We start from the raw sequence: 26,298 nt of genomic DNA on the forward strand, positions 1-26,298 counted from the left end.
TTTGCATGAAATTCAGTATCTGAGAGCTCTAAGTTTGTAACTGCTGTTAATTTCCTCCAAAGAGAACACTTCTGTTAAGGTGACCATAAAATTTATTGTTCATTTGTAATTAAAATGAGCAAGAAAAATGATAAAATTATATAATTTTGAAATATTTACTTATTGAATACTGAATGTTAACAGTTCTATTAAAAATAACTTTCATATACAAAATTCCTTCTAAAATAATACATATCAGTTAATATAAACCAAAAAATTTTTAAAAAGTATTTGTTGATTATAGAAACACTAAAAATGACATACCCAAAATAATTATTCTTGTTATTATTCAGGTACTTTAATCAGCCTTTTTAGCCAAATGTGTTTCTTATTCCATGTCACTGATATTTTCCCTAAAACATATATTTTTAATATGACCATATTATTATTTTTAAATAGCTTGAATTTGTCTTTAAAGTAGCATTTTATAGTTATTAACTTTGACATTTCAATACTTTCACTGACTATTCTGTAGAACATAATATTTTTTATAGAAAAAATATTTTCTCTATAGAAAAGCTCAGAGATAATTTTACCAAATAATATTTTTGGTTATAATTTTTTTATACTGAAAGGAATAAATATTCCAGTCTAAATATTTTCATAAATATTGTTATATTGTTTCTATTCAGTGCATCTTTCTTTTTCTCCTATGGTTGTCCAATTGTTCCAGCATCATCTATTGAAAAGACTATCCTTTCTTCATTGAATTTCTTTTGTACCTTTGTCAAAAATCAATTGAGTATATTTGTGTTGATTTATTTCTGGATTCTCTATTGTGTTCTATTGATCTACAAGTCCATTCCTCTGCCAATACCTTATTGTATTGATTATTATAGCTATAAATTCAGTCTTAACACCAGATAGAATGATTCAATTCCTATCAATTAACACTTCTTTTTCAGAATTGTTTTGCTCCTTTGCCTTTCCATATAAATACTAGAATAAGCCTGTCTACATTTACAACAAATTTTGCTGGGAATACAACTTCTATTTATTTTGAAATAGCTTTATCAAGACATAATACACATACCATACAATTCACACATTCAGAGCATACAATTGGATAGCTTTTAATATTTCCACAGAATTTTACAGTTATCACTGTAATCAGTTTTAGCACATTTTTATTAACCCACAAAGAAATTCCGTTCCTGTTAACTATCACCCCTCAAACTCCTCATCCCCCAACCTTAGGCAACCACTTAACTAGATTGTCTTTATAAATTTGCCTATTCTGCAAATTTCATACAAAGGCAGTCTTAAAATATATGGTCCTTTGTGACTGAGCTTTTCATTTAGCATATGTTTTCAAGGTTCATACATGTTGTAGCGTACATCAATGCTTCATTTCTTTTTGTTGCCAAATATTTCATTGTGTGAAAATGCCAACTTTCATTTATCTATTCATCAGTTGATGGACATTTGGGTAGTCACACTTTTTGGCTATTATGAAAAATGCTGCTATGAACCTTCATGACAAATGAACATATGTTTTTATTTGTGTTGAGTATATAGATAGGAGCAGAATTGCTGTATCATATAGTACTTTAATGTTTATTTGAAGAACTGTCAGCCTATTTCCAACAGCAGCTGTGCCATTTTACATTCCCACTAGCAATATATGAGTGTTCCAATTTCTCCTCATCCTTCCTAACCCTATTATCTTTCTTTTTTATTACAGCCATGTTAGTGGGTTTGAAGCCATGTATTATCATGGTTTTCATATGCACTTCCTTGAAGGCTAATGATGTTGAGCATCTTTTCCTGGTGTTTTTATACCTTCTTTGGAAAAATGTCTATTTAGATCCTTTTGATTCTTTGTCCATTTTAAGATTTGATTATGTGTCTTTTTTATTATTGAGTATATACTTTTTATTTTTTATTAATATTTCTTTGTATTCAATGACCAGATGTATATTTGAAAAACTTTTCTCCCATTCTGTGCACTATATTTTCACTTTCTTAAAAATGTCCTTTGAAGCCCAAAAATTCTTAACTTTGATGATATATAGTGTATCTATTTTCGTTATTGTTATTGCTTTTGCTTTTAGTGTCATATCTAGGAAACTATTTTCCAATCCAAGGTCATGAAGAGCAAAGTTGGAGGACTCACACTTACTAATTTCAAAACTTAGTATAAAACTATCATAATCACAACATTGTGGTACTAACATAAAGATAGACATTTAGATCAATGGACTAGAACTCACAGTCCAGAAATAAATCCATGCATAGATGACCAATTAATTTTTAAGAAGGATGTCAAGAACATTTATTGAGATAAAGAATAGTCTTTTTCAACAAATGGTGCTGGGAAAAATGGATATCTGCACTCAAAAGAAAGAAATTGGACCTTTACCTAACACCCATATAAAAAACCAATGCAAAATAGATAAAAAACCTAAATGTAAGAAATAAAACCATAAAAATTAAAGAGAAAAATAGGAGTAAATCTTGACATTGGATTTGGCAATGGATTCTTATATATGACACCAAAAACATAAGCAACAAAAGAAAAAATAGATAAATTGAAATTCAACAAAATTAACATTTTTACAGCAAAGTACACTATCAAGGAAGTAAAATGAATTACAAAATGGGAGAAAATATTTGCAAATTAATTTTTTAGATAGGAGACTAGTATTCAAAATGTATAAAGAAATCCTGTAACTCAACAAAAAGATAAATGAGCCAATTAAAAAAAGGACAAAGTACTTGAAAATAGATATTTCTCCAATGAAGATATACAAATGGCTAATAAGCCCAGGAGATGGGCTTATTTAAGATGCTCAACATCATTAGTCATTAGTGAAATGCAAATCAAAAGTACAAGGAGATAGCACACACGATGTCTAGAATAAAAAAAGAGAAACAACTCAAATGTCTATTAGCCAAAGAATGGGTAAGCAAAATGTGGTATATTCACCTACTAGAATATTATTCAGCCATAGAAAGGACGTTTTGATACATGCTACAGCATGGATGAACATGAAAAACATTATGCTAAGTGAAGAAGCCACACCAAAGTTCAAATATTGTGTTGTTCCATTTATATGAATTATCCTGCTTAGGTAAATCCATAGAGACAGGAAGCAGATTAGGGTTTTCCAGGGCCTGGAGGAAGGGGAAAGTGGAGTAACTATTTAATGGGTATGAGGTTTCCCTTCAGGTTGATGAAAATGTTTTGGAACTAAATGGAGTGATGATTGTACAACATTGTGAATATACCAAATGGCAGAGAAGTGTATGTTTCGTAGTGGTTAAATTTATATAATGTAAATTTTGCCCCTAGAAAAGCAATGAAATCTAGTTTCTTGTTCATTGTATTGTCCTTAAAACCTTGCACAGGGCCTTGACGATAATTTTTCTAGAAAAGAAAAATTAAAGATCCTGAATCAATAGTAAGTCAAATGAGTCTCTAAGACAATTGGTACAAGCCAAGCACACCAGTTCAGAGGGTAACCCTAACTGCTGCAGATTAGGGTTTAAGACTATTGAGGTTTTAAAACAAAGTTGAGAGACATATTAGCCACATACTCTGTTACTAAATTTCTCATTACCCTCTCTTAGTTCTAACCCAAATCAAGCTTGCAATGGCAATGTTTTCCTCCTGCTCTCGTCCACTGAGAAGTTTTCTGTGGATTACCTGTGATTTTCTTCTACAGAAGAACTTCCCAAGGACAAATCTGAATGCACGAGTCTTATTTTTAGTCAATCAAGAAGCCAACTGTCACATTGGAATTTCCAAGAGACAACCGCCTCTTTTACCAAAGTTAATGTATGGCTCACACTTATGTTCTTCATTTTTCTTTTTCCAACATCTCACTCTAAATCAGGATTACAGACTCACGTGCTGTCACTGGTGAGGAAGGAAAAGTAAGTGTGGAGAGTGGACAGATGAAGTATGATGGGGTTAATAGCAAAATGAGATGCCTCTCCTAAGAAAATTGAACCTTTAAGACACTGTATCAGCTAAGCAAAATTTATCTACAAGCCAGAATCCAGCCCATACTCTGTAAGTTTATAGCTTCTGCAAGTAAATGAACTAATGTTATAGAAAACTGTTCCTGTAATAGTACTCAAAAGGTTTCATGAAGATAATACAGATTAGAAAGATTGCTCTTTGTTAAATGCAAAAAATTTGAAACAAATTTTTTTGTAAGCGATCATACTTTTAATTCATTTGTGACCTTTATTTTATGGAATCATAGAACTTTAGATCTGAATGGAAACTTTGAGTCTCATTTTCCACTTATGTGCAGGAAGCCTTTCTGACAGAGGCCCCCAAGCTTCATGTAACACTTCATTAATGAGGACTTCACAATACATACAGGCAGGTATTTAATTACTGCTCTCTCGTGTTTGGAAGTCATTTGGGCGGTGGAGCTGTGCTCTACTTCCTTGTCCAATTCTCCTGTCCCTCTTGGTTCTTTCTGCTTGTTTTGAAACAAAGTGAATTCATTCCTGCTTCTGCAAGTTTTTCCTTTGAATGTTTGAAGATCTCTCTCCAACTTCTCTTTGGGTTTATCTTTTCCAGCCTAAACTGTTCCAGTGTATTCAGCCTTTCCTCATTCTGACATGATTTGCGGTTAGTTCCTTACTTATAGCACTTTACCCTCCAAAGGCTCTCTCCTTCATCATTACCCTTTGGACTTCCGGTTTATTTAGAACCAAACGTGCAATCCAAAGAAAATATAGAAACAATGCACAGTGAGACTGGTACTTCCAGTGCTCTAAAGTTCAGCATTTTTCATCCCCTTAAGATTTTATGCTGCATGAAGGCAAGAACTCTGTTTTTGTTGTTCATGGTATTGTTCTCAGCACCTTGCACAGTGCCTGGAAGGTATATTAATAGATTTCCAACACATAATTGTTCAATCATTAAACAAATAATGCACCCATGTCACTGTCTCTTTGTTGGCCAGCTACTTATAGGGGCTGGGAACCAAATTTTGTAACACCTGTTCCTGTCGGGATGTCCAGTTTTCTGTCTTCTTTTCTCCCCTCCCCCAGCATCTTTCCCTTGCTCAATCTCTTCCTTTTGAAAATTTCTCCCAATATTTAGAGACTTAAAAATTACAAACTAGTGAACTCATGAGAGCATGTGGGTTTAAATGCCATCTGTTCAGTTTTAGGAGAATACTGTCCTCCGGCCTTCACAGTAGTCTTCATCCGAAGTCTGTTGTAACATGTGCAAAAACTGGAACTAGAATAGAGATACTTTACCTCTTAATTCCTAGATTGTTGCAGAGCTCTTTCTTTTCCTTTGTGTGTACATATGAGTGTGTGCATGTGTGTGTGTGTGTGTGTGTGTGTGTGTGTGTGTGTGTGTGTGTGGTGTGTATATGTATAGCACGTGCAAGTTTATGGGATGGAGAATGAGACTTCTGGCCTGGGAGCCAGGCTGATTGACTGTATACAGCAGTGGTCACCCAATACTGATCAACGAGATCGACAAAACAGAACCACCAGGCGTATCTGTAGATTCTGTGACCTCTTCTCACACCTCCAGAATCTAAAACTTCATGGGGTTTAGGAATTTGCATTTTTAACAAAAAACTCAATTATTCTTCTCTACAGGCTGGAAAGAGGACAAGGTTTTTGTGTGATTGTTATTTTGTCTGAGATATTAACTAGGGAAAATAAGCCATCTAGGGGGAAGTTTTTTGATGGAGGGAGAGGTGCCGGAAGTGAGCAGTAGGTTTGCAAAAATACCAGGTGACAGGATTTCTACAAACTAAGGAAACAAAGGAACAAATCAAAAGTAATTCACAGGTCTGAGGCCATGTAATTGGGGGCAAATGGCCATGCTTATTTAGGTGACTGGCTCCTGGCGGTATTCACAGGGACTTGCACAGTAAAATGATTCATATGAATATGGATGGCAAGTAGACATTCAAAATCTGAGCAGTTACAAAAATATATTCAGGTACCTCTATTTTAAAAACAGAATCATTAAAAAGAGTGCTGAATTTATTAGCATAGGAAGATGTCCATGGCAAATTAAGTGAGAAAGGCTGGCTTAGATCATGAAAGGATAAAGAAAAGAGGAGTAGTTACTATGACAGTTTTCTTAGTGCCTAACTTTTTGGGACAGAAAGGGGCTAGGGATTGGAGGGTAGCAGGAGTGATTTTCTGGGATGTTGGTGGTGGTCTATTTATTGGCCCCAGTGTTGGATACACAAGGCCAATATGGGTTATGATAATTCATCAAGATGTATGTTGATATGTGCACTTCCTGATTGTGTGGTATCTTTTTCAAAAAAAAATGGCTAAATTTTGAACTTTTAATGCTAATAGCTTATGGTTTGAGTTGTCTCAAATTCATTTAGGAAGAATGCTCCAGTCTACCTTCTTAATTCCTGGAATAGAAACTTTAAATGTTTACCTTTGTTTACGGCTCATATGATTTTATTTTAAATATGTGCCATTAGGAATCTCTTAAATAATTTGCTAGTTTAATAAAACACACTACACTCTAGAGCTGAATCAGGATTCCTTGGCTTAAAACTAGTCCCTGGATCTTTGTTCTCTGTCATTCTCTTAGTATTTCTTTTTTCATTAAAGATTCTTTTCCCCCCACTTATTATTTTATGTTTCTTTTCTTTAATTATAAAAGCTGATATCTTATAGGTCTATAGCACTGTGTGGTTTACAAGCAGCTTTTGTCTGCACTGTTTGGTTTGATTTCGTATTTAGAATATTTCTCTAAGGCAGTAGAGAGGTCACCACCAACCTCTCTGTGTCCCGGGCTCCTCATACATGACATGAGTGAAATTAACTTAGCTATTGTCATACAGCTAGTGATGGGTGGAATTGGGAATCAAACTCGGATCTTGTAGTATAATAAGTGCAATGCCCTACCCACTACATCGATGTTTCTTTTTCAAGGGTAAAGACAAAGGTCCTCCTTCATTTGGAGGATCCATTTTATTTTTTGGATTACTGGTTCTTGGTAGAATGAAAATTTCTTTAGCTCTGAACTATAGGGCCCAATTGTCATCCTTTATTTCTACTTTGTAGAGAAATGTACAGGTATTTAAATAAAAAATTTAAAATTTTACATTCAATTGTAATACACATAAAGAAAAGTATACATTGGCATGTGTAGCTCAATTGATTTTTCACAACCAAATACAACCTTGCAACCTGCAGCCAAAACAAGAAATTCAGTGTTTACTAGCACCTAGAAACTTCTCTCATGTTAATTTCTTTCTTTCTTTTTTTTATTTCAGCATATTGCATGGGTATAAATGTTTAGGTTACATATATTGCCTTTGCCCCACCAAGTTAGAGCTTCAAGCATGTCCATCCCCCAGACGGTGCACACCACACCCATTAGGTGTAAATATACCTATCTCTCCCTCCCCCTCATGTTAATTTCTAATCAATATCCACACCCAAGGCCAATCACTATCATGACTTTTGGTACCTGTTTTTGTACTTCATGTAAATGGAATCATACAAGATGCATCTTTTGTGTCTGGCTTCCCTAGCTCAGTGTTACATTTGTGAGATTTGTGCACATTGTTATTTGTACTTCCAGAATATTCGCTCTCTTTGCTGTACAGTATTCATAGTATGACTAGATCACAATTTTTCTATCAACTGTTGATGGACATTTGGTTAGTTTTTTGGCTTCAGGTTATTAATACTAGAATACTGTGATCACCCTAGTCCAGGTCTTTTGGTGAGCAGATGTACACATTCCTGTTGGGTATATAGTTAGGGGTGGAATTGCTGGGTCCTAGCTTATGAATGTGTTCAGATTTAATAGATATTGCTGAAAATTTTTCCACAATGGTTTGTATTCCCACTACCCCATGACAGCTAGGTTGAAAGAAGGCTGGGGAAATAAATGCCCTATTCTTCTTTGTCTTCTCTCTCATTTCTTGCTTGTACTTTTCATCGTCTGAGCCCCACCTGAAGCTGGGATGATGTATTACTTGAGGTCAGCCTCCAGGATGCAGAAAAACGTGAAGCAGAGTGATTCCGGACATATGACAACCATCCCATGCTCCTGGCAAAATTGTTGATTTTCTTCTCTATGTGGATTTTGAGCTCCTCTCTTATTTTTACTGATTTACAAAAGCATTCTTTTGAAGTAGAAGGAAGTAGCCTATTAAATAGGCTAAATATGGTTATGTGAACTTTTTCTCTTTTATATTCCTAAAGTGTTATCATATTTAGGAATGGCACTTTTGAACACATCACTCTTAGGTCTGTAATGAGAACATGCTTCTCCATACTGCCATCCATGTTTTAAATGTTGCATACTCAGTGCTTGCATTGTTTCAGACACAAAGTCTTGGGGAATATGAAATAATAAATACATAATGGTAAAATAGGACCACAATAGCACAACTCTAACCACCCTAGTTTAGAAAAAGGAAGGTGAGAAAGGGAAGGGACTATGACGGCATTACCATGTGTTACTTGCTTACTATGTGCCAGGCATTGTGTTATGTGTAAGTTTCCCACAAAATAAGAATGGTTCCCAGGATCCTGATTCCTTAACATGTGATCCACTGCAGATGCTGCCATACCCACTTGATTCTATCATCTGTAGTCTATCAAGAAAGGGGAAATATGGGGTACAGATGTGGGCTCTGGGATGTGTGCTTAAGTTGCAGGAATAGGTTGCTCAATCCCAGTATGTCTACACCTGTCCATCTGTACCTAAGTCAGCACCTCTGGCTTTTGAGGGCCTCCCATGACCAGGAGGCAAAAGATGAAAACACATGAGCCTGGATAACAGATGATCCCCTCCAACGTGCCAGTGGATTGCTGCAATGTTACAGCCTCTCATAGGAGGGGCACTATGGGATAGTGGAGAAGTAAACACTCCCAGTGGGCAGAATTGACGCACTATATCTTGTCGGAAGAAGAAATGGCCAAGGTCAAGGTTTACTCTGATTTCTGGACAGCAGGCAATGGTCTGACCAGACAGTTAGAATACCATAATGAGCAAAATTGGGGAACTGATGCTAACTGTATCATAGTAAGCAGAGGAACAATTGATTTATGGGAAAGAGGGTGTGTGTGTGGCCCAGAGCAACTGTAATAGATTTATTCTGTGGCAACTTCCTGCTCACCATTCTCTGGGAAGAGCCTTGCTCAGAGGTCTTGCTGGTAGGTGGTAGGGCACATTTAACTGGTCATTCTTACATCCAATGACCCACCCAACACAGCAGATAAGACTGGCATGTGGGGGAGGGAAGATGAGAGTTGTCTGAGACGAGACAAATTCTCAGAGAATTTGAACTTAGACACCATGGAAAGTCGCAGATGGGTTTCAGGAATTCTAGAAGCAGACACAGAGAGCATGCCAGGTTGATGGTAGAACACTAGCTTCCAAACACAAGGTACCAGGGCTGCCTGGACTTCAGAACACCCCTGCACTTCCTTTTCCTGACAACTATAGCGGTGCCTCATTTTTCAGTTTGGCATCTGGGAAGTCTGTATCCCTACAACAAAACCTGGAAGTTTAATTTACCTAGATTAACTGTATTTTTATGCTTTCAATTAATAAATGCTTGGCATTAAATCTTAAAACAGTTAAAAACCACTTGTTGGGTATTAAGTTTTTAGGGATTGACAATCTACAGTTTTTTGCTCACATTTTAGCACTGAAAACGTTTTAAAAGTAAGTTATGCTATTTACTTTAATAAATGCTATAATTTAAATAAATACAAGGAACACTAAAAGCAAAACAAGGAAGTGGCCAAGTCTATTGGGAGTGAGTTTACCGTGAAGTTAATGATGCTTAAAGGTCAGAGTCTTTCACTTGCATGGAAACTTCCTACGCTCTGGAGGGACCCTAGTGGTCATGTTTGTGTAAATTTTGCAAAAGTAAGGTATTTTAACTGCAATTACTGAAAAAAAAAAGTATTCTTTTAGGTTTAAAGAGCTTCTCACACTGCAATTATTTATCCTTTGGGTTGTTTCCAGTTCTAGAAATGTTAATGCTCAACAAGATCAGGAAGCTTGCAAGATTTTGCAGCTGAGAAGATGAGAACATGGTAGAAGAAAGAGAAGGAAGCAATAATATATATTTGGAGAAAAGGTAATACAGTGGGTGAGAATAAAAAATGAAGTATTATAAAAATGCATAGTTGAAATGATTGAAAACAGTTTCTAAAATGTCAGAGTTAGACTAGAAAGGAGGTGGAGGAAGAGAAAAATATTTGCATCACCTACTGCTTAAAGCATCCATTCTCATTGTGTCTCCACTGAGGAAAAGACGAGACACCGTCCAGAAGAAACAGGAACCAGTTGGAATTTTCCCAGCACCTTCTGCACGTGCTTGTGTAAATGTGCACGCATTAAGCACTGCTTAGTGTAGGTCAGGGGTATGAGGTCCAATGTGGCAGGGAGGGGCCCTTTCTAAATGCACACATCCTCATGAGCTATGACTCCCCAGCCACTGATCCCACACTTTTTCAAGAAGTGCAACATAACCCACAGCCAGTCAGCTCTGTGATTTCAGCCTGTGGCTTTGCACGCCCATAACCCTAGAGTCTTGGCAGCAGTTGCCCTATCACCCCTGCTCCATAATTCTTATTCGGGCGTGAGAAACTTTTAAATTGCATTTGGGGCTGAGACTTCAGCAGCAGTAAGTCAAATCCAAGAAATATGCGTGCAACATTGTACGTGTGTTTCCATAAAGCTGTTGTGTCAAACAGACATCAGTTAGCTGATTGCCCCAAAGGCGGCCACTTATAGATTTCACACATTAAGGAAGAACTACTTCTTTCTATGTTTCCCAAAACCATGGCCCTGGTTGGACAGACATGGAACCATGACAGAAGCTCGTGACTTGAAACCCCTACTTCAAGAAGAGTTCTCACCGTGGCTGCTCTGTGGTCTGTCTGCATGTAGAAGTGTGCATTCAACTTCATTGTTAATGAAGCTCTTTCCAAAGGGGCAATAGTCACTTTCTGCTTCCCATAGCTGGCATCGTCTGACACCAGCAAGTCTGGGCAAAGGGCACCCCATAAATACGTAGGAATTAGGACTACTGCCTTTGTCTCCACCCCACCTCCAGTCTAACAGAATTGACTCCAGGTATATTAGCAATAATAAAAGAGATTGAGTCAGGAATAGGTGTGATTCAACTAAGTTTGTGTTGGCTTAATGAATTAAACATTTCTTAGGCCTCTTGTAAGGCTACTTTAAAGCCACTAATTAAACCCCAGATTTTCTATCCCACTTTTCAGGGCAGGGAATCCAATTTATTGCCTTGTGATGTAGAGAATATAGACTAATTTCTCACTCCTATGTGCTTCATGGATCCTTCAAGTCAATGCCAGTAATGGCTCTCCAAGCCCATATCCTGATAAGCTTCCACCAGGACCTGAAAACCAGGGATGAAGCCAGGGTATTTAGTGTGATTAAGATTTTTATGCATGGCCACTCAGAGGAAAACTTGGAGGTCAGATCAGAGGACAGAGGAGAGAAAGGGACACTAATTACCATCTTATCCAACCCAGTTATTTAATAGATGAGGAAACTGAGGCCCAGAGAAGTTAAGAAATGTGCCCAGAGTCACAAAATTATTTAATGAGAAACTCAGGACATGTATCCAATCATTCCTTTCCTTGCTCCATCACCTGTCCCTCCAGTACACAGGTGAACTTTATTTAAGAAAATTGCTGTCTTCAGTCTCAGCAAACCCCATCACCCTCTTCACGATACCTTACTCTCCTTCCCTTTAGGTGCTAACTCCTTCCTGTTTTCCATCTTCTGTTTGATTGAAACATGCCTCTGAATAAAGACAGCTTGCTTTAGTGGTAGCTCAGGTCACACCCTTCCTGGGCATTTTTTATGGAAAGACTTATTCTAATGCAAGGTTTTTGATAGGGCACTCATTGCAGAACCTTGATAAATACTCATAGATATACACCTCCTAGGCCTGTGTGTAAAACCAACTCAATTATGACGACATTTGATGCTTCACATCAGGCAGAGAGCATTTGTGTAGGTACATTTTCTTAAGAGGCGGACAACATGAGCAAATGTATTACTGAGAAACATTCTGTCTAGAACTCTTCCAGCAAGAAAGATGCTCTTTCTGTTCCAAAACATTACTGAATTACTCTCTAAGTGAATTCTGAGATCATCAGATTCCAAAAATGTGTACTTTACAATCTTTCTTGGAATGCCTGCGTGCCACAGACACCACCGCACTAATTCAGAAAGAAAACAAAACAAAACATCCCCTGGTAACAAGCAGCTACTCACACACACACACTTTATGGAACATATTGAAGATGGGCAAACTTTCATTCATTCAATTTATTCAACAACTATTAAAGCATCCATGCTGCGTCAGGTTCTCTGCAAGATGCTCTGTGTATAGCATGAACAAAACAGAAAGGTCTTGCTCTCTTATAGTTTATATTCTATAGATGGAGGACAGAAGAAACAAATAAAATTACATAAAGTTGGATAGGATTCTCTGTAGAGCAAAATAATACAACAATAATGAAAAACTATTTTATAGTATGTGGTCTAGTAGTCGAGATGAGATAACAGTTCATCAGACCTCTGGATGGATTTCAGAGAAAGGTCATATAGATAACATGTCGGGAGAGAATATTTCAGGCAGTGGGACAGCAAATGCAGAGGTCTGAGATGAGAATGCAGTTTGCATTTTGAGGAAGGACAAGGAAGCCGCAGTGGCAGGAGAGGAGTGAGTGGTGGGAATCAAGACCAGAGGAAGAGAGGGCCACCTCTTTGGGGACCTCACAAGCCATTGTAAAGATTTCAGATTTTGCTCTATGTGAGATGGGAAAGAGGAGACAAAGGCACAAGTAAGAGGAGGGAAAAGGGAAAAGGGGAAGATCAGCAAGATGGTGAAGGTCAACACCGAATGATACCGCTACCCTCCTGACCTTCCACTTCTTCATTAACATTATTAAACCTGGAAAGGGCTTACCATAAATAATTACATTTTGGGAATCTGTGAAAGCCAACCTGGACACTTCGTATGCCTTAGGTTAAAGCAGCAACAGCTCTTCAGGATGCAAGAATATGAATATATATATATATTAGATTGCTTTGGATTACAGAAATAGAAACTTAAACTGATCTTAATGTCAAAATAAATTCCTTAACTCATGTGACTCAAAGTCCACCAGTATCATGAACTTCAGGCATAGTTTGATCAAGGTTCTGGATACACGTTTGTGATTCTCTCAGATATATGTGTTGACGCCATCCTTAGGCTGGCTTCTTTCTCAGTAGACTGACAACTGCTGTGCTCACCATGTGATTCATTCAGACAAAAAAAGAGAGCTTCTCTTTTACTAAAGTCTGAAAAGTCCTGGCCTTCACAATGATCATAGTCAGCTTTACGGCTGACTATGACTTTGGATAACTTGACCTCTTTGACATTTAGATGATATGCCTGGCCAATAGGAGTAGCTCAATAGATGGTAGGTCTTATCACTACTAGTGTCATCATGATCATGGTCATCATCTTCCTCATTTTCAAATTGAGACAAGATTATGATGCCCAGAGTGAAAAGATTAGTTAGGAAGCATTTCTTGTTCACTATTGTCTTAATGTACTTGACAGGATGGAGAAGGACCATTTATACACAGATGGTTTCATACACACTCTGCCATGGGCACATTTAACTTTAATAAAATGGCCCCAGCTAGTCTTTTATTGCTGTGGTTGATTTTGCTATTGTGGCATGTTAATAAAGCATACTAGCCCTGCTTCTCTAATTATAGTGGATTAGAGCAGGGATGCATGCATGAGACCAAAGCAACAGCCACAGAGAGATTGGGTACCAAGATGCTCAAAAACCTCAAGAGGGAAAACATTGTACACAGGAGTGTTCGTTATCCAGGGGCAGCATATCTACCCCCAATAACCTTCTCTTTTGGGGAGCATAAATGCCATGTGTGGTAGTCATTGGGGGTGTTGACTGTCATTTCAGTTCTCTGTCATTCCAAACACATGGTAAAATACCAGTTTTTCACCTTCTTGAACTTACATGTGGTTATGGACTTACTTTGACCAATAAAATTTCAGATGGAGTGATGTGTGCTACTTCTGGGTAGAAACATTTAATTGCCCAAACACTGCAGTGTCCTCCTGTCCCTTGTTGTCATGATTTTGGAAAATATATTGAGATGCAGTCTCTTTCAGCCTATGTCTTGGAATGAAGAACACTAAAGTAGAGCCCATAGCCAATCTGCAACAGACATGTGGTGTGAGCAAGAAATAAACTTTTGTTGTTTTAAGCCATTGAGATTTTGAGGTTTTGAAGCAAGTTCACCATGCACTGGTTACCATGTCAGTGCACTGCATTTTGAGCTGCACTTTTACTACCTGCCCAAGTTTGGTTGGACAGATGCCCATACACACAACAAGTTACATGTAGCGGGTTTACTACTTTCAGGTAGGCAGCAAGGGACAAAATAAGCCTAGAATACATGATGAGCTGGTCTCCCAAGGCTCAGGAAAGTTGCCACGGTTGGATGGAATCTTGTCTGTGCATGCCCCACTTGCATTACAGTTGAGGAACCCTGAAATGTAGCCCACCCTGTGTTTTATACCCTCAGGGACATGAGAATCACTGAGCTAAGGCATTGAAGGACATCCTGTTTCTAGGGACAACTGGAACGGAGCCCAAGCTTTTCCAGCCAGTCCCTCATTCTCTCAGTATGCTGCATTCCCAGCACATTCTACCGCCATTCTTGAGAACTACAAACTGGGAAGGGGAGAACTGAGTTGGTCCAAAGCCACCTGGAGAATGGTCCTGCAGAAGTTGTTACTATAATATAACCTAGTTTATCCTGACATAAGATAAGCAAAGATAAGTGGGATATTTAAGTTCATGTTATTGTCCTGAGCTATGAGGAAGCTCATTTCTGCTTCTTTGTGGTATATATATTTGTATAGTCTTGGGAAAAATCAGTCTTTGAGGGATCATACTTCACTCCAGACATGGGACCTGGACAGAAAGATTTTGAAGTATTGTGTGATGTCTTGGGCAGGCCACAAAAGGAGATGTAGCAAGAGAAACTGAGACTAAAGTAGATAAACAATGGGGACAAACATTGGATCAAATTCTTACAACTAAATTTCTAGAGGGAGAAGCTCGGGGTCAAATACTAAATGGAAGATTTCAAGTCCCAACCCAAATCAGTCACAAAGGGGGTTCTTCATCAGGCAAATGAAGGCACAGGTCCTGGGTACTGGAGAAGGCCATATGTAAACGTTGTTTAATTGTGAGGGAGTCTTCAGTGAGTCTTAAAATACTGCCTGGGATTTAGCAAGGTCTAAATAGCAGAGAAACTGTAGGCCTGGCTGAGATCATTCAGGAAAAACGTACCGATTGTGGTTTGAACTAAACGTGAAGACTGAGGGGCATCAAAGATGTCATTTCTGAAACTAGTTTTAGGCACACCGAATTTACATAGGCATATTTAAGGATGTGTGGCTTACAGTTGGTCTGTTGTAACCCAACCATAATGTCTGAGAAGCCTCATAGAATGTTTTATTCTAAAAATAACTTTAACATTAAAAGTAATAATAACAATAATGGTTCAAATAGGTTTTAAATATTTTATTGGAGCTGTGTCACACTTCTGTCTCCACAGTCTTGAGTGGATTTTCTTGTTTACTTAACTATAGAATCAGATAGGAGGTAGCAGGAGGACAACTTAAGGGGAGAAAATAGTAGAGGAATGAGAGGAATTGGTGACCAGCGTTTTTGGGAAAGAAACACTTAGTGGTTCCAAGTGAGAATCCAAAGTTACTCCAAGTTCAATGACCCTTCTGCCAGATATCCTCTAATCACAAGGTACAACATTTGGGACAAAAGAAACAACATACAAGATACTGTCTATATACAGAAGATCTTCTAAGTACAGAAGATCCCCACGAGAAAAGGCTGGGGCTGTCTACATATTCAAGAATATTTGTGGTTAAGTTACCAATGAATAAATAGTCTTCCTAGAGTGAATAACATCTGTAATATGGGGCAACTCGTTGTCTCCAGATGCTAACACTGTGACAGGACTCCAGTGTACTATAGTACACACAGCCAATGCCAATTATCACTGAATTTTATAGGCAACAAGTTGAATCTTGAATCTTGCCGTGTGTGCCTCTTTTTAGTTATCCTCCTTTTTAATAGAATATTCTCCACTATTACTCACTGCTTTCCACATTTCCCCAAGGTTAAGTAGAGCCTAAGATTGAGCACATGGACCCTGGGACCAGACTAGCTACATTGCAATTCTGATTTGTCTACTCGCTAGCTATGTTACCCTAGGCAGGTGAATTATCTGTTCCTTCACCTCTAAAAGGAGGATGAGGATTAGCAGAGTATACTAGAACCTGCTGTCTTCCTCATTTTCATCATACAGGTGAAAAAACAGATGGCGGAGGTTTGTTATTAGAATTTAGTTAATTTATATAAAGAAGCCACTTAATACCTGGCACACGGTAAATCCTTAACATGGCAGCTGTTACCATAACCATTGTCTTTTCCCAAATCTGAACTTGCCTTCCCGTTTCTTCTGAGGCAGTGGTGGACAAAGTGGGGACGATGGGGTCAGAGATTTGGTTTGCCACTTGCTAGATCATGACCTTGGTTAAGTCCCTCCCACCAGCACATTAGTTTCCTTTTCCATCGGATATTCATAGTAGCGACACTATCTGCCACACAGTAGATACTCAGTAAATATTTTCTTCTCTCTTCCTGTTTGATTCACAGACCTCTTAAGACAAAGAAGCACTCCACATGAACTTGTTACTGGAAAAGGAACCTCTTGTCTGTGTTCACTAAGAAAAAGTGGTTAATAGTGAAGCCTTCTAGCTAAGAAAAAGTATTTAATGGGGATAAAAGCCCCAAATCTCATCTTTGCTCCTGATAGAAAGAGAGATAAGGGGGAGGAGTTGATGAGCAGTTAATGATGAAGGGTCACATAGTCAACTCAGAACACTTTACTTTTGGGCCCAGAATTTAAAAGTATGCCACTTGCTTTATTGTCTTCCCTGTAAAACACTAAGGTACCAGAAGGAGACGGGAATAAATAAGAGATCAGAGACACAGTTCCTTTGTATAAACAGTCAATAAACATCTAGCGTAATACACTGCCACATAAACTCCTGACGAGGTGAAGACATATAGTGTCCACGAGATAAGAGGAGAAAAGGAAGGAATATTTCACCTTGTATGGAGGATTCATGAAGTTTTATCAGAGGCTACATGAGCCTCTACATTTGATCAGAGTATAAAACATATAAAAAGGATTATGCCTATTTAACTCCAGGGAAAGGAACAGCAAAGACTTAATGAGAAGACATATTATTCCCCAAAGCAAGAAACAGACAATTATAATACTCATTTATTTATATGATGATGCCAGTTGCATATGAAGCGAAGTGCCATAGCATTTAGCATAATTTCATAAAATTCAAATTGTAGTACTAATTAAAATGAATAACCACAAGCATAAATAACCAACTAATTTACAGAGTCTTTTGGAGGGGAGGTGACTCAAAATCCAGGAATCTAATTCTTGGTAGCAAATGTTGCAACAGAGACATGAGCAAGCTTCTGGGACATTGATAAAGGACTCTCAGGGCAGACCTGGAGGCTGAAGGTGCCTCTTCCTTCATCAAGTTGAGAACTTGCTCTTCTGAATGTCACTTTGAAGTATCTGTTCTAGAGGGTGTATCTGTGAAGAAATAACATAATTAATAAATCTTAGAAGGACAGGCAGATGTTAATTCTCCTCTAAACGATATACGACTTTTCTAGGTAAAGGTTTATTGTTCTGGATACTCATTTGGTTTGGCTTTACTAAGCTGCTTGCCAAAAGGGCGGAAACCAAATCTTTCCTACATTCTATTCCCTCATTATAAGATGCGTAGAACTATACAGCCCCCTGGGGCACTTTATAAATGTTTGTTGGAGCCAGAGGGATTGAATCACACATAAGCATTCTGCTTATCTTGTAAGAAATTATTCTGATCTCATAACAGCTCTTAGCCCAAGGTATAACTTAACTTTTCTAGTGTGGTGTGGACTCCAGAAACTGGCAGCCCAATGGATTAGGTGTAAATGAGACCAAGGTAACATCTGGGAATGGTGGCCATCTGGTTCAAAGAAAGCGAGACCAGTTATTGGGCTGGGGAGAGTTGATTGGTTCCAGACCCTCTGATCTTACTGTGTATCTCTGAGCTGTTGGAATCCTACGGCAACTTCCACATAGCAAGCATGCTCACAGCTGCATGGAGTCCTGGACCAATGGTGCTTGACAGCTTTGGACCATTTAGCTAAAAGGACAGTGTGCTTAACCCAATGTCCCAGGATCCTGTGGCCCATTAGCCATTGGTTTCCAAGACTCAAGTTCTGTAATGGAATAACAGTCAGGAAAGTTCACCAGGGATCCTGCAGGAAAGGATAAATTCATCAAGATAAGGCTATGTGAGGAGGATGGTTTAAAACTTTCAGATCTATGGACATGGGGGAAAAAAGGTATCTATGCCTACCAAGATACCTTTATGACCCTCCTTCCAAAAATTACCTTGTTCTTCTTTTCTTCTTTTACTCTGAGTCAGAGGTAAACTCTATCAGACTGAACACCTCTTACTTTTTAAATATATATATTGAATATTTATACTTCTCCCTGTTCTATCTTGAAATGGAAGTATGTTAAATAATATAGCTGCACCTACATTCATAGAAGCCAATATAATGCCCTAAATGTAAAATAAAAGAAAAATATGAGGAACATAATAAAATATTATGTTTGAAAATACACACATTTTTGGGTGCAAGTAAATTCTAAGACATACTCGTACCTATATAAACAATCAACACAAACCTACAAATGCAGATCAATACAGGTGTTTACTTTTGTCACTGAAATATCACAAGTGGGATTGCTATTGGTGATATGATTTTTCTGAAATGACGAGCCATTCTTAGTAAATATCCAACAATATACGGATAATTTTTCCTCAATTTGCAAGGTAGCTGCATTCCTAGAAAATCCAACATATTAAAACTAAGAAAAAATACATCATGTTTATATTTTAAATGGAGTTAGGGTCTAGGCTTGCTTAATTTGAAACAGTCGTTTCATCTATATGGATATGTGGCAAGACATTGAGAAATTTGTGGAAGATGTGAAGAAATTCTTCACTGGGAGGGATCATTCCATACATTATATAAGAATTTGCATCTTTGACTGCATCCACTATATTCCAGTGGCGGTCCCTAATCTACAATCCCACTATCATTGTGACAACCAAAAATTTGGTCCCAAATTTCCCAAACAGCCTAAAATATAGTTGTGTTCATCCAAGAGGTCAGAAAGCAAATGCTACAATGGGATTAGACATATGAGAGATTTATCGTGAGGGAAAATTGGGAGGGAACAGGAGGAGGCTGAGAGTACTGTCTAACTTTGATATAGGTATGCCCCCTAAGAGGAGAGAGGGAAGAAAGGAAGGAAAGAAGCTCTTGGGCTATAGTTGAGTTCTATAAAAGTTTTCACTGGGTGAACAGGAGGCTAAAGTTGCCTATCAGAGAAGTCTGAGTCCCATATCTGTCAGGACTGTGCCCTCTCCAGATTTCCTGCCAAACTCAGTCATTAGCTGGAAACAGCCCATGCAGAGCATGGTCTTGGCATGAATCCAACTCTGAATTTCAGAGCATAGACCCCTGCAGCAGGAGACCTGAGGGCTTCATTTTCATGGCTGCCACCAGTGTTCTTCTCTATCTAACTTTATCTGCATTTCAGCGCAAATTCCATTCTCTACCAAAATATTTCCCTAAACACTTTCGATCCATTCTACCATTGACACTAAGTGTAAATAATTGAGCTTGGCATTCATAAGTTTAACACACATAATTTTAATCAACTTTGAGCAACCTGGAGAGGTCCACAATGGGTAAGAATTTGAAATCCGAGATTTTGCTTTAAATGATAAGAACTGTGAGGTACATGGCTAGTGACTGAATCTAGCTTACTACTCATCATCCCTGTCTTGTCTTTCTTTGTGAACTCAGTAACTGTAGTATAAAACTTTCTTTTGAGGATAGATTTTTTTCCAAAAAGAAACATGGTGCCAGTAATGAGAGTAAAAAGTGACTAACGAGTTAGAAAGAAGTGATTGTACTTAGCCAGAAATAGGTTATATTATATATGATTTTTATCCTATATAGAGAAAATCACTTATATCTGGAAGTTCCATTTAAACATTTTTGACTGTATTTTATGAAAGGAATTATGGGATATATGTATTTGAGAATGCAAGAAAAGTCTTCAGGCACAATTCTTAGGAATATCAAGTCTTTTATGCTACCTAAGCTATGATATATTTTATGTGTCTTGTCTTGGCTGTACAGATAGAGTGCGACTTCCCAAAAGTAGGTACTATCTTATTACTCCATAGTTCCTAGCATGAATCTTTTTCCAAATAATGTAATGCTCAATAACATCTAAAATTTTCAGGTACAAATGTAGCTCACGCAGCTTATGGGAAATAAATGGTAAAATGGTAAAATGAACTATAGCAGCCAGGGTTGATGTTGGTTTCTGTTCCAGGTTCAACCTAAATGCCAATATGAAAGTCACTTTTTCCAAAAGTAAGTAAATTATGATCCTTCCCTCATCGCTTACTATGAGCCACACCTAGAGGCAGCTGACAATGGGGTACTCAAAGAGAAAAAGAAAGTTTTCAGGTATGTGGTTGAGAATGAAAAGCCACTTCCTGGATACAAATATGTTGTCACAAGGCATTTACTAGATAGTGTTGGAGGAAAGTGATCACTTTTAAATAGAGTAGATAGAGCTTCTTATGTAAAGATAATCTGGGATTTTTGAAAATGCAGATTAGAAATCTTGGACTTTGATATGGGTGACCATGGGCATACAGACTCCTGTAGGGCACAGCACGTAAAGAGGACACAAAAAAGGAGAAACAGAACCTAGACCCAAGAGAGATCCTGTAGGGCCATTCTCTGAGCTGCAACCCTTGAGGAGTTCACCTGGAGTCACAGGGACGAGGAATTGGAAATACACAATCAGAATTCCATTAAGCAGTGCAGGTTGGGGGGTATAGTTAGGCTAAGGTCAATGGATGCCATTTTCATTTCATGTAGAAGGCTGGATAATTCTCAGTTAAAGTGTCCCTCCAGGTATTGCCATAGATAAGGGACACACCTGGTATACCCTAGCTGACTATTGTAGTCAGGATGCTGCTACTCAGATTGGGCTGATTCAAGCAAAGTACATCCCCCTAGCGAACGCTACTTTAGTAAAGTTCTTTTCTGTATGGGTGGACCATTTGTTCTGCCAGTTTGGATGGAAGCAGACAAATCATCTTTTTTTCAAAATGATACAGTAGACGAGTACTAAGTGGTGAGGTTTTCTCTAAACTGTAAGCTTTGCAATAGAAGAGGCTGTTCAAGTAAATTTTACAATTCCTATAGCACTTAATAATCTGCCCAGTATATTATTTAATTAAATATTTGATTATAATAAAAACAATAAGAGAGAGAAATAATTGAATTATGCATTTGAACACCAGACTTGTAAAATTTTTAGGCCCTTTAGATTTCAAATCATTTGTATCCAGGGTCCCCTTAAGCATGTTTTTTGGCCATGAGTATTTAGTCTTTAGCTTACATAAGAACATCATTTCAAAACTGAAAGGAGGAAAACCAAACAGTCCCTTCAATTTATAAACTACATAATCAGATTAACTCAAGAAGAAAAACATGTTACTATTAAAGAAATGATTTTCCAAAAAAAAAACTTTTTAGTTGCTCTTAATTTCATGATTTTTTGTATAGTTTTCATTGTACTGCATGATTATTATGGTTACAGCCTTGTTCTTTTCCTTCGATAAAGGGAGCAGAGTATGATGAGATGTTAGATTCTCATGTGGCTCTAGGGTTTTCCATATCTTTTTCATAGAAATTGTGGTTAAAAGCATTTTAAAGTCAGTGTGGACAAATGCAAAACACTATGTAGTTGTAATAGATTTCAGAGTCCAACAAGTATTGCTTAATGATCTAGCCTCTCCAGCCAAAGATGATAGCAACCCCACATCCGAGGCAGCGTCCTCCTCTTAGCTTCTCTGGACAAAGATATTTATCCACAAGCTATGAAAGATCCTGTTTCTGGTTATTTCTATTTGTATTTTGTTAGCTATTGGCAGGTTTCCTTTACTGTGACCAATGAGAGCGTCCCCAGGGCAGGAACCATGTCATAGTCACTGATAGCTCCTGCAGCACATGGCAGAGTACCTGGCATAGTAAACGTGTTGAATTCGATGGAATTGAAAGATGGCAATAAAGTCATTGCCCTTTCAAAATAACTATGAATCCGAGATATTTCAAGTCTTTAGTGTCTTTAGGAGGTTTATCCAAGATGGGTGATATTTTTGGAACCCAGGCTCTCCTCTGGAGTTTGGAACAGAGAGTCACTGGCTGGACTGACATTACAGCAACATTTTCACACACTAGATTTGGAGGATGTTGTGGGAAATGTATGGATTCTGGAAGAATAGGTCACATTCTGATATTAGAAGCACAATAGAGTTTAGGCCATAGTTTTAACTGGCTTGCAGCCTGTAGTTCTCTAAAGAAAGAAAATAGTAAACTCGGTATAGTGGAAAATGCCATAACTTTGGCATCTGCCAGACATAGACATAAATTTTAGTACTTAGGTGTGTGATCCTTAAAAATAAAGATATGATATTATATCAGTTAGGAATTTTGATGTTGGCCATAACAGAAGTCCACCTCAAACTGGTTTAAACCTGAAGGAAATTTATTGGCTCAAATATCTTAAGTCCAGGGGAAACCCAGAGGTTTAAACCTTATACTGGGCTATAATTTCCCTGAATCCTTTATTCTTCCTTCCTCTATGTGATGGTTTCATCCTGAGCTGAATTTCCTCATGGTATGAAAGTGGCTGCAGGAATCCCAAGCCTCATTCCTCATACTACCATACTACCAAACCAGTAGAAGAGAGGAAACTCCTCTTTCCTAGAAGTCTGAACATATATTTCCTTGAGTCTCACAGACTCTGATTGGAATCTGATGGAACTTTTCCATCCCTGAACCAATCACTGTGCCAAATGGAATATTGTGAGTTGGACTGTGTCTCCTCCCTAATTTATGTATTGAAGTACTAACCCCCAGTGACTCTCTTTGGAGATAGAGCTTTTAAGGAGATCACTAAGGTAAAAAGAGATCATCCAGGTGGGCTCAAATGTAATATGACTGGTGTCCTTCCAAGAAGAGGAGATTAGGACAAGCACAGAGGGAGGACGGTGTGGAGATAAAGGGGCAAAGATGGTCATCTGCAAGCCACGGAGAGAGGCCTCACAAGAAACTGAACCTGCTAATGCCTTGATCTTGGGCTTCCAGCCTCCAGAACTGTGAGAAAAGAAGTTTCTGTTGGTTAAGCCACCCAGTTTGTGGTATTTTATTGTGGCAACCATAGCAAACAAATGTAGGGAGACAGGACACACTGATTAGTACGAGCCAGTCAGGCCCTAATCCTATATATATGGGAATGTGGCAAACCTCTTTCAACTTCGTGGTTAAGAATGAAGAAAGACAAATTTCCCAAAGGAGATTCTAATTTCTGTTTCTAGATGGAAGAGGAATCAATCCTGAGCAGCCAAATTCACATGCCCATTATATTAATACATACTTACTATATATTCTCATGAGGAGAATTAAATAAGACAATATATTTAGTACAAGGCCTGGCTTATTGTAGATACTCAATAAACATCCATTGTGCCACCCTTTCCTTCTTTCTTTCCCTTATGTTAAGACCAATTCTATTTTATCTCTATCATTCTAGGAAATTGGCTTTGTAATAGAAAGAACTTTCCAATTTTTCAGCATAAGGCCCCTGATTTTCTTTCACTTCTATATACTCTTTTGGCCCCCTCAGAGCAGGAAGTCTTCCTAAATATTAGCAGGATTTGCTTCATGTTTTCCTGGTGTGTTAGAAGTTTCTAGAAAATGAAGACATATTATTTAAGGAGGTATATGAACTCTCTTTCCACCATAGGGGTGGATTATTATCCCCCTGAAAATCAGCTGGAGCCTGTAGGGGTGAGCAAGTCTACAAGGAGCTGTGCAGGCTGAGTGGTTGCTTTGTAAGTAAGTAAGTGTCCATGTGGTAAGAAAATTAATAGGTTGGGAAACACTAAGGGATGGGGTGGGAAGATTCAAGTTCTGATTCTGCCACCTAAATGGAGAAGTGTTGCTTGAGGGTCTGCTTGGATCCTGCTTCTTCACCTGCTACGTACCTCGTTGTGTGTTCTAGATGGTTTCTGTTTGCCCCTCTGATCCACTGTTCACCCTCTGCACCCTGATTTCTGCCTGGGAAGCCTGACCTGTGTGGACTTCTGTCTCCTGGTTGGGCTCAGCAGATGAGGGGCAGCAGGAGATGAGCAGAGTAAGTGAGGAGGGAGAAAGTCAGCAACTGTATTTCTCTGGTTCCTCTTCATCACCAATCTAAGGTCCCTCAGATACTATAGAGCTTCTTCTTCCTCCAGCTTCCTGTGACCACTTCCTCCCCTCCTTCCTTCAGACCTGGGGATGGGAAGAACACCCCAGTGTTACTAGCCCTGCCTGGGGCACTGCACTATCTCTTGTGGTTTCCCTATACCCAGCCCACACCCTTGCAAATAGTTTCTTCATGAATCTGTCCTTAAACAGCTTGATTTGAGTATGTCATCACCTTTCTGCAGGGACCTTGACACTTACATATGGTGACTGACTATTTGAGTAATGTGTCAGAGCTTACAAAGCTCTACAAGATAATCTTATCTCAAGTTATTCTGATTTTTAATGTATGTAGTGATTAAATACACGTGCTGTGGAGTCCCTAAAAATATGAACTTGGGCAAATTGCATAAGCTCTCTGTGCCTCAAGTTCCTTTATCTGTAAAGTGGAGATGATAATAATAATATCTATCCCACAGGTTTATCATTTTCCTTAGGCTAAAACAACACATATAGTGACTATAAAGCACTCAGCAAAATTCCTGGCACGTTAGTGCTCAGTGAATCTTACCCATTGCTGGTGAGAATATTTGCCTATTCCTACCATTTGTGTGATGCCAAAGGTTGGATTATCTTGAATCAGACACTGAGATTTATTAGAGATCAACATCTGTGAAAAAATGGGGAGGAAACAGGACCAAACATAGGAAGAAATTGACCTGTGAGGCAGATCCCATGAAGCTTCAATCCACCCAGCAGTGAGCTCAGGATTGAATGTTGCCCGTCAGAGTGTTCCATATAGAGCCAAAATGACCCAGCCTTTGTACCCCTGCCTCCTTCAATCACCAGGTATTGTCTGCATGGGAAGGGCATGGCCTTAGATACCTCTCTGTAGCTAAAGCCAATTCTGAAGGAGCTGATGACTACAATCTGTCACCCATGAGCCAGGCAGCAAGTCCATCCTTGAAGGAGAATCTGGGCCCTGCAGCTCTGTCTATTGTGGTGCCCTTCAGATCCACTCTTCCATATACACCCAGGATTCCAGTGGGCTCCTCTTCCTGAGAGGAGGTTAGAAGAGAGAGGTTAGTGGGTTGAACTGCAGTCCAGGCTGCTGCAGTTGGTTTTAGAACCACCAGTTGGTGTTCCTCTCTCTTTCACTGTCCATTCTAGGTTGCCCTCGCCTCAGTTATCCCCTCTGCCTTGATGGGTTACCTGTTAATGAGACCCAGCCATCATGCTCAAGGGACCTAAGCACCTGGTTGCTATGCCTTTCACGGATCAGGGGCAGATTGGGCAAGGGTGTACCAAGTGGTTCACCTGGGTTCCAGTGTATTCCTCTCTGCCCTGTGTATAACAGCCCTACATCCTCCTGAAGATCATGGTCATTACTGCTGCCAACATGGTGACTTCTCTTCTTGCCTTCTGGTCTTTGGATACAAGTTCAAAGTGCTCAGGTGGCAACTGTAACTGACAATTTAATGGGCCTCTTGCTGTGTCTCCTGGCAGTGAAAGGGTACCCCATTTGGGAACCAGAACTTCTAACTGAATAGAGCCCAGAGATGTAGGAATGGAAAGCACAAAGTTCCCCAGTGGGTGACAGAGAGTGATGGTAAGTAGGGCTCCTGCTGCCTCTACCCTTTGATTCCTACACACAGACATTCTTCCTGTCAGAGGCACAAGGCCCTATAAAGGTTTTCAATTTGATTTGTATGCTACACAGAGAAGAATGGCACC

Source organism: Propithecus coquereli, unplaced genomic scaffold, assembly GCF_000956105.1.
Source record: "Propithecus coquereli isolate 6110/MARCELLA unplaced genomic scaffold, Pcoq_1.0 Scaffold403, whole genome shotgun sequence".
NCBI lineage: Eukaryota > Metazoa > Chordata > Mammalia > Primates > Indriidae > Propithecus > Propithecus coquereli.